Source organism: Mus musculus, chromosome 4 (genome assembly GCF_000001635.26).
Source record: "Mus musculus strain C57BL/6J chromosome 4, GRCm38.p6 C57BL/6J".
In the NCBI taxonomy this organism is placed as follows: domain Eukaryota; kingdom Metazoa; phylum Chordata; class Mammalia; order Rodentia; family Muridae; genus Mus; species Mus musculus.
The window spans coordinates 5803244-5813777 of record NC_000070.6 but is presented as its reverse complement, the minus strand read 5'-3'; positions in this window follow the sequence as shown (position 1 = coordinate 5813777).

Below are 10534 nucleotides of genomic sequence, written 5' to 3'. Positions count from 1 at the left end.
CCACATTTCTCTCAGGGAACTAAGCAAAGACAGCAGTGAGAGTTGAGTATAGTAATGTAATGGGGTAGGTTACCATTCCCTTGTGGAAGAAGGAAAATCATCAAAACTAGCAGCCACCTTTCCCTCAGAGGTAGGAGGCTGACCTCACTGGGGGGAGGGGGGTGAGATTTTTTATAGATGGTGTGCATGCATGTGAGTGAGTGTGTGTGTGTGTGTGTGTGTGTGTGTGTGTGCGCGCGCATGTGTTCATGTGTGTATACATATATGAGGCATCCAGGGATTGACACTAGGTATCTTCTGTTGTGCGCTCTTATTTTGAAACAGGGTTTCTCTGAACCCGGGGCTCAGCAATTTGGCTACATTATCTGTCCAGAAAGCCTTCCTTCACCTGATTCTGATCCACACATCCTTTTGTCTCCCCTATGCTGAGATTATAGGCATATGCCACAATGTCCTCCATGGTTAAGTGCTCCATCCAAATTCATGTTCTCATATTTGCACAGCAAGCACTTTACTAACTAAGCTAGGTTCCTAGTCCCTGGTACAGATTGTGAGTCCTTACCTATGCCTTATGTGATACAGGTGCTTTTGAGTCACCAATGCCACTGTGAGCAACACCAATGCACACACTGGTTGGCAAAGCTAGAATTGGATGGAAGCATCCCTTTGGTCTGTTCTGTATCTGAGCGTGAATGGATGCTTATGTTTCATGTGGTGGCTCTCTTAGATAGAGATAGAAATCTTTCAACAACTTACATAGATCATGGTTTTGAGACAGACAAGAGTAGGAGCTGCCCAGTGAACTAGTATGCCCCCCTTAAAAAAGGTATGACTGGTACAAACTTTCCCTCCTATGGGTAATTTGTATTCAAACACATTCTAGTAAGAAAGATTCCCACCAACTCAACTTACTGTCTTGTATGTATGATTTTCTTAGTTCAGGTCTTATTGCTGTGAAGAGACACCATGACCATAGCAACTCTCAGAAAAGAAAACATTTAATCGGGGCTGGCTTACAGTTTCAGAGGTTCAGTCCATTATCGTTATGGTAAAAAACATGATGGTGTGCAGGCAGACATGGTTCGAGAGAAGGAGTCGAGAGCTCTACATCTAAAACCGCTTGCAGCAGAAGGATTCTGTGTTCCACACTGGGTGTAGCTTGAGCATATGAGACCTCAAAGCCCACCCCAACAGTGATACACTTCCTCCAACTAGGCCACACCTCCTAACAGTGCCACTCTATGGGCTGAGAATATGGGGGCCAAACATATTCAAATCACCACAATATTGGAATGTATGTAGATACATTCCACAATATTGGAATGTATGTAGATAATGTGAAATGTACAGCTTGGCCTAGACATGTTCAAATTGCCCAAGACTACACTTCAGCCAATATGTCAATCAAGGGTAAAGATGCAGCCCAATCTCTGCTCTGATAATTGGCTTCTCTGTCTGTGTAGACTCATAACAACCAGGGATCTTTGCCTACACATTTTCTTAATCCACTTCCAATTCTGTCTTCTATGCTTTTGACCTCACTTTCAATGAGTCTTTACTTTGACTATTGCTTTTCTATGCTGCATTAAAGTCTTTGTTCATGACAAAGAGCTCAGTTACTGAATTACATAAGACCTCTGAGCCCCCTCCAGTAACTGTTTTATGGAGAGACCAGACCACTGGTTTTTCTGGCCTATAATTGGCTGGTATATAGGGAATAGACCCTTGAATCCTTCTGCAGGAGCCATCTGCTGTCTGGTTTGGATTCCATCTTGTGTATTATCCACAGGATTATCCATTTTGTCTATAAGGTCTCTGATGATAATTACATCAGAGTTCTTAAAAATGCCAGGCAAGAAGGATGAAAAGTTTAAAGGAAAAAAAAAAAAAGAACATAGCAGATTACTGTATCCTCTATTCATATAAATTCCTAAATGCTACAGCAAATTCTCTTATAACTACAAAAGTATGAGCACACACACACACACACACACACACACACACACACAAACATGTTAAGCACACACATTTGTATATAAACCTTCCATACCCATAACCCCTCAGCCCTTTGGGTCCCAATACTTGATATTTTCCAAAGTGTTTACATTTCAGTGGGTTCCAGAACACCAGAACACTTGAGTGATGCTGAATCTCTGAGGTATCCTGGGCTGTTTCTGTGGAGTTATTCATATAAATGACTGCAGACATGCTCACAGATTTCACAGGATTTGCCCAGTGTCCACTCCTGGCCTGTTTAACAAAATATTGTTTGTTGTGGGCTCAGTACTTATGTTCCTTCAGCATTCATATGTTGAAGCCTAATGCCAGCATGGTGGGAAAAGAGAGTTGGAGTGGGGTCTTTGGAAAGCATTAAGGAAGAGTTTGATGAGGTCACCAAAGTGGGGCTCATGCGATGTGATTTTGGAGGGAGAAAAGAGAAGTGGGAAATTATGTAATTATATTATAATCTCAAAGAATAAAAAAGAGACTTATCTAAAAAAAAAAAAAAACAAGAAGCAATGTAAGAGATATCAGGAAGAAGCAGGAGACAATCACCTTCAAGCAAGGAAGTGACCTTATAGATCCCACCTTGGGAGCACCCTGGTCTTTCTGTCTTGGAATTTTTGGAAAGAATATAGTTTAAGCCATCAGGTCTGGTATTTCACTAAATCAGCCGATGCGAACCAAAACACTGCCTTTCTTCTGTTTCAAGTTGAGTACCATAAAAACTACTCTCTACTACTGTGTTCTAAATGACTATCAACAGACACAAAATCATTAGTATTGGTTATCTACTGGGCATAAACCAAAACAAAATCCATGGAAAATGGTAACAAATAGTACTACACCAAGTTTGGTTTCAGTAATACAGGGTCAAAACAGTATACGATGATCTCCAGTGCACATGGGGAGTTGGTTGTAGGATCACATGCAGATGATAAAATTCATACACACACGCATAATACACTTATGTATCCTCTCATATATTTTAAGTTCCTTCTACAATATAGAATAAATGATATGGGAAGGTTATTTCATTACTGTTTAGGGAACAATGGCAAGATGAAGAGTCTGGCTATGTTCAATATAAACACATGAAAATATTTCCAATCCAAGCTTCATTGTGTCTGCAGATGGGGACTCCTTGAATACGGAGGACCATGCAGTTCTCAGGGCTGTTTTCCTGCTCTCCCTGCTCCCACTGCTTACATTTTCTAACATTCTCATTCCTGTAGGAAGGAAGCCTAAGAAGCACAGTGGAAACCATAATTGCTTTGACTGTTAATTGACTACAGGCTTCTGAAAGATGTGGAAACTACACGTCCCAGGGAGGTCGTCTAAGACTTTAATTAACCACACATGTGCACGTGCTCCTACACTCCACTGCAACCAAAACAGTTTTAAGACTACAGTTAATTTTTGTAAAGTGGTAATCAAACTGGTGAAAGTTCTTGTGCATAGCAGAGGAGGAGAGGTGCCCCAGATGAACCATGGTCCTAATGTTGGGGTGAGTGGGTTCCATTGACTTGCCAGTGGATATTTAGATGAATCTATATTAAAACAACATTTTTTAAACAACAAAACAATGAAGGACATGTCACCAGGCTGTAAATAATTTATTTTGTAATATTCTCTACCAGGAATGATTACCACCTGCAAACACAAGAGGAATTAACTACCTGTAGGCTGTAGGAATGGCATAGCTGGGGAAGAGGTAGTTTGATTTATCTCAGTGGACTTTAACTGGAACTGGAAAAGAGGAAAGGACACAGGTGATTAGTTCCCCCTGGGCTTCTGTTCTCTTGCTGCTCTCCTGCCTTCTGATGCTTCACAAAGCCCAGGACACTGGCAGGAAGCAGTCAGTAATCATCTACTGCATTGAATAAGGGTTCCTGAGGCCTATCTTTTCTTATAGCTGCTGCCCCTGCCAGAATGACCATCCAACCTTCTGAGCAACTGCAAGCCCCTCAGGAAAGAGTCTTGCAAGGAGGAGGGGAGAAGGGAAATCCCTCATAGATGTTTAACTCTTTTGAAAAGACTAAAGGTGTAACCTTCACAGAAATGACAGCCAGGGGAAAAAACAATAGCTCCATCTCATAGACAACAAAACGGAATCCCAGGGAATTTTGAGAAATAGTTGAGGGTTCCTAGGTGCACTAGGCAATTGGTAGTTGAAAGCTCCAGTCTCCAAGTGAGCTCTTATATTCGAGCAGAGAGGTGTGAGTAGTGGACTCTATCTGTGTTTAGTGACCACTGTCTGTGAGCAGGGACCACTGTTTGTGAGTAGTGATCACTGTCTGCGAGCAGTGACCACTATCTTTGAGTAGTGGCATCTGGCTGTGAGCTGCTGTCTCTGGCTTCTCTGGTGAGACTGGATCATGTCTCAGATATTATCTAGCCGTTGGTTGGCTTCCAGCAAGGTTTAGAACTTCTCTGGCTCTGAGAGACTCCATCTTGGACTTCTTTACTGAGCTTCAGTTCTTGGTGTGTTCTCTAGGAAGGACAGTTTGTGGATATTCTCTCCATCTTGTCACTGATCCTCTCAGCTCTGAGCTTAGACAGGCTTTTCCAGAGACAACCTAGGACACACCTGTAACTAAGAACATGTCAGCAGTTGTATGTGTGTATATGTAGTGTGGGCTGCATGCTATATGTATACTCTATTACATTTGAAGATATAAAAATTGTGTCCATTTGAACTATCCCTTATTTTCATTATCTTTAGTTTCCATTAACTATGTACTAATATTTAAACAAACATAAGATAAACAGTGACAATTGCAGTCACTAACAGCAGGAAGAGCTGAATGGTTAGGACAAGTGACAATTCCCTTTAACTCTCTTCTCTTTTTTGATACTTCAGTGAGGTAGGCTTGATTATGATGGTCCTAGAACTTTGCTAGTGACAGGGAATAACAATGGGTTGGCCCCATTTCTTTTTGCTCCCCAGTCTCTCAACTTCTGTGGTTCAAAGAGAGCTAGATTACCAAGGTTCCTCAAAGGAGGTTCTGACAGAAGGAGGCAGAGACTCTTATACACTAAATTCCCCAAGGAAATCCTAGAGAACAGACCTGTATGCATTTCACTCAGGTTTTGGCCTTAAGGACATTTGATTGCAGGACATTGATTTGCCTTACACATAGATGTTTATTCTTAAGCATCTTGTGATTATGGCCAGCTCAGCCCTCCTCATCCTACTGCCCTCCCTGTGGCTTGTTGAAAGTGACCAGAGCCTAAATGGCTTTCAGTTATTTTGACAGGGACACTTGTCTTCAGTTTGCCTTGCTCAGGGATGCACTGACAAATCCAATTCCCATCTTTACTGTTTTATCTTGTTTTCCCAAGGAGCTATTGTCATCAGATAGCCAGTACACCTGAATTTCATAGTCTATTTCATCTACTCTATGTCTTTATTGAAAACCAAATTTCCCACAAAAAAAGCCACATCCAGGTTAACAATTCTGCAAGATTGATTGGCCATTTCTGGTTTTTGAAACAAGTATAGTGTAATTCGACCTGAAACACACTTGTCTGGAGCAATTCCTGAAAGAATTCAACATGTGTACGCATATGAACACCCAGTCATTAAGTGCAGAAAAGACAAAAACCCATGTCTGCTATTAAACTGGCTTTACAGGCATCAGGTGGTAATGTTAAATGTGGAGACCAGTTGAGAATGTGAAACACTATCCAGATCTCAATTCACAGATTCTTCACACCCAAGAATTCTCAACAGATGGAAGCAGCCCATAAAACAAGAGAAGGGGTCTTCAGGGGAGCCAGCCGGCGCTACAGCAGATGCCTGAGCACTGAGCTGCCCTGAGAAATCTGAAACACTGGGCAAGACACATTGGGCCTTTGTCCACAGCTAGCAAAACAGGGCCTTCCCATCCCCAACCCCCACTACCTCCAGCCTCTCCCAGCCACAGGCAGGAGCCATACACTTCCCAATCATGTGCATTTGTCAGCTCAGTAGGGGAAAATAAAAGCTTTCATTGAAATAGCTACAGGCCTAGGGCGTTACCAAGGCATGTATTTCCGCACTTCCCACCAAATTAAAATGCTCAGTAACTCCAATGATGGCCTAGAACTTGCCCTGAGAGTGCAAGGGCCAGGACATCGTCCAGCCTGGCTTAGATATACTCACGCAAGGAGCTCACCTTGCTGCTGTAATCCCTCCATTATGTACAAGAAGAAAGCACTAGAAACATTTATGTGAGCTTACCAATCCTTGAAAATTGGTGACTCATTTATCCTTGAGAAGGCAAAGAATGCACTTAAGGAGGGTGTAGTGAGGTCTTCTCCTGCTTCTTGCAGGAGACCTTCCAGATATTATCAATTGAAAGCCACCAGTGCAGTAGTTTCCCACCATGGGAACAATTGCATTCAAAAGTGGCTTGCTCTTTCCTCCTCAGCCCTGATAGCAGAATTCTAGAGAACAGAGGGTGAGCCTGTGGGTAGGTCAGTGTGCACAGTGGAAGCATGCATGAGTGGCTTCTGAGTCAGGCGTGTTGCTGCTAATCTGCTGGGAGATCCTCAATGGTTAACATCTAGTAGCTCACTTGGAAGCCATTCCACAGACCCATTCTTCTCCAAGACTAGGAATCATAGAGAGATCCCAGATCTTCTCCTTCCAGTCCATGCCAGGTGGTCTGCTAGGCATGGGTCATACCATAGTGACAGTGCATATCTTCAGGGAGGGAACCTTTGGGAAACTGAGGCAGAGCCATGCTGTGGCAGCAGCTGTGGGTAGAGAGTAAAGACAATGGGGTATATTATAGGCAGGGGATGCCTGGAGTTTTGCAGATATAGAAATCTGACTTGAGAAATCACTTCTGAAGACCACTAGCCATCTATAAAGTATTTACAGAAGCAACAGTTAAAATGTAGGTAGTAACTTCAAAATTTTCTCAAATTTCTTAGAATGCTTTATCTGTATGAAGTTTTATGACATCCAGGGTTAAATAATAAACAGTTATCTAATCCTAATAGGAAAATTTTGAATCAAAGTAGCCAATGTGTAGTTTTTGAGGCAAGACACATTGGACAGGAATACAGGTACTCCAGCTTCCCTGTGAATTACATCACAAATCCACTGGAAGTTGAAGTCATGCTGAAAGTGTGTATCATATGCCAACCTACCAATAATCCTATCTTAGCAATCCAGTGAACTGTAGAGATCAACTTCCAATGACCAGATTCTTGTCAGGGCAGGGAAGCAGCCTGTCACCTGCCTTAGGAAAGATCAAACTTCAAAGGATTTCTACCAGATATTTAGGTTCTTACTGTTTCATTTCGGCATCACGGAACACCTGGAGCAGGCTTGCTCACAAATTGCTGCTCTTTCTCCACATGGAATACTAAGATTTGGCAGCAAATTCCTCCTTGGTGAGGTCAGAATACCAGCTTCTTCCATTCTAGTGCCACCAACCAGCCTGCAGGCTCTATATAGTCACATGAGTGTCTTACCGTATTTCTCTGTAGCTTTTTCTTTGCTGTGCAACAAGCTGGAGGACCACTGATCACTCCTGTCAGTCCCAGAAGCTTCAGTCCTGATGCAAATAAACATGAATTTTTGTAACCTACTATTATAAGGAAGAATCACCAGTCAGTACATACAATATTTTTCGTGTCTGAGAAAATTCTGCAATGCAACTTCGTGGTGAGGATCAAACCCAGCTTCTACCAGACTAGATTCCAAGATTCGTTTTCAAACACACAAAGGAGTCTTAGGATGTCTTATTAACCTTGGTTTGTTTCCTTCTTCCTAATTATTGAATGGGTGTCTTTGAGAAAAAGCATAATTCTCAGATACTCTGTTGGCAAGGTGGATTCTTATTTAATCCTAAAATTCTTGAGAGTCAAAGAATGTGACTGAGGGCTAATCCTAGAGCAGCATTCAAGACACTAATACTTGTTTAAGACTGAGATGAATGGAGTGTTCAGCTAGTGAAAGGCTCATTTTCATCCCCAAAGCACTGTGACTTGGTGTATGTCTGGCTGCATCCCATCTGTCAGCTTCTGTCAATCAGAAAGGCTAATGAGTCTTTCTGAAGGTCCCTTCTATTCAAGAAGAATCCTTTGATAGACCCCATTTCCTTTTCCAACTAACACTGGATGGCAGCTAGTGCATAAAGTGCCATTCAGTGCAGTGTCTGGGCCTCATCTGTCCCCTATTCACCAATAAAGTATAAGAAAATAATTTTTCATATTCTTTAAATGTATCTTAATGCTTCAAAATTCAAACTGTCAAGAAATACAGGCATTACATGACCCTGCCCTTTTTATAGGTGAGGAAATGAAGATCACCTGTTAAACAGGGTGTGTGTGTGGGGGTGTCTCAGATTGTGGAGGGATGAGATGCAAATGCTGAGCCATCTCCTCTGGCAGTCCTTTCTGCCAGGTTTCAGAGAAAGCAAGAGGGTGAATCCTCTTGAAATCACCTTGGAGAGAGGTCTGTATGAAGCTTTAAGGTGGGTGTCCTTACAGTGTAGTGTGTGCCCAGGCAAGAATGACACACCTTACAGCCATTTCCTGAGCTAATAATTGAATGAGTTAGGTTTGACATTTTCTAAAGGGTAGTGAGCTCAGTCCTCTTTTCTGAGCTAAGATGGCCAGTTCAGCTTTAACTTACAGACATCCTTGATCTCTTTGTTTCCTAAAGCATCCGCACAGCATGCACCCCCACAAGGCTTTGAGAACAGAGAGATGCTGACTCCTCAAACAGTCCTCATGTGTTTCCTGACTGTAGATTTGTGGCTATTTGTCTCTGCTCTTTAGCCTTCCAAACAGCCTTGATCCAAAAAAGGCAGGATGTCACTTAAAAATCGGCAAGGAAGAATGATCTTCCAATGGCCTTGTCTCTCTGAATTCAGTGTTTGCTACTCAGGTTGGAACAGTTGAAGTCTTTTTTTCTAGATTTATGGGATCCCATTTAGGTGAACGGGGAATTGCTGGAAGTTGAAACGCCTTTAACACATTTACACACCTTGGCAGCAGATTTAATGGTCAAATGAGCTGAAGGTCCCTTCTGTTCTGTGCATAAACTCTCGCTCTGGTTTTGAATAAAGCTCATAGACAATTGGAGCAGGGATTGTGGTGTTGAGTTCAAGTTTATCCAGCACCTGCTTCCCATGGGGTCTTCATCTCCTTCATCCCCTTCATCTCCAAGGGGCTGATGTTTTTCATCTCTAATATATGGGTAGAAAGTGCCACTTGGGTCTCCTTGGGACAGAGTTTATATTTTAGGCTGGGGCTTAAACATGAAGCAAGGTGAATGTGATTAAAAATCAGAATTGCTCTGAAGTTTGAAGACAACTTGATGCTCTGAGTTCCTATTTTGGGGCATTTAAGATTTCAAGATTTTTGCATTATGATCATTGATTAGTAAAGTCTATGCAAATATCCTCAAATCTAAAAATCTGAAAAATTCTAAATACTCTGATCCCAAGCATGTTTTTTGATAAGGGATCCTCAGAGTAAAGACAAACACCACCATGCCTTGCCAACTGTTGCTGCCAAAATTTCACATCACTACCAGTAAACACTTATTATCTATCATATACTCTGGACTGCTGTGTTATACACTGTGAAACCTAGGACTGTCATCCTAGGAGATTTTTTCCCTCTCTCACAAGGTATATAATTATCAGGAAGCTATACTTTAATAAGGGCACAATGTAGGCTTACACAGGCTGGATTTGTAGCCATGACAATAACCACAAGCTAGTAAGATTGCCCAGGGACTAAAAAAAAAAAAAAGTTGGATTGTTGTCTTGAAAGAGTATCCTTGAAACTAAGGGGAGAGTGAATAGTCTTCAGAAAACAACACACTCCTGAGTCACAGCAGCCCATGGTTTAAAATTATGGCTGCTTGTTCTTTGACTTTCATCCATTATCATGGGGCCTTCTTGCAGGGGGTACAGCCCCGTGGTAGAGCTTTTGTTTAGCATGTGCAAGGTTATGTGTTCAGTTTTTAGTTCTATTCCAAGTACCAGCAAATTAAAATCAACCAACTGAATAAGTAAATAAATAAACTCCAATCCAAAGCCATATTCATAAAGCACACCTTGCTCTTGCCTGTGTGGGCTGTATTTGCGGTTCACTTCCTCTAATGCTCTGATTGTGATAGAGATGTAGGACACAGGACAGTCCTGCCTTCTTCACTCAGTCCTTAGTTATTCCTAAAGCATAAGGCAGATGGCTACTCTCTGTTGTTATCTTGACTGCATATGAAATTAACTAAAATATAAATGATTGGGTTCACCACCACAAGGAATTTTATTTTATTTTATTTTTTTATTTTTATTTATTTTTTTTGTAAATCATTTGTAGTGAGAAGACCTACTTTTAATCTTGATCTTTGAATTGGGATCTTTAATCTGGGACACATCTTCTCCTGGCAGCCTATGCAAAGGTAATGGAAGAAGGAAGTTTGCTCTCTGTTCTTGATAGCAAGTCCCTTCTTTTATTGGCCTTAGAGCCTGTTTTGGGATCCTGATGTATAATGAAGGACAGATGAGACATCTTGACT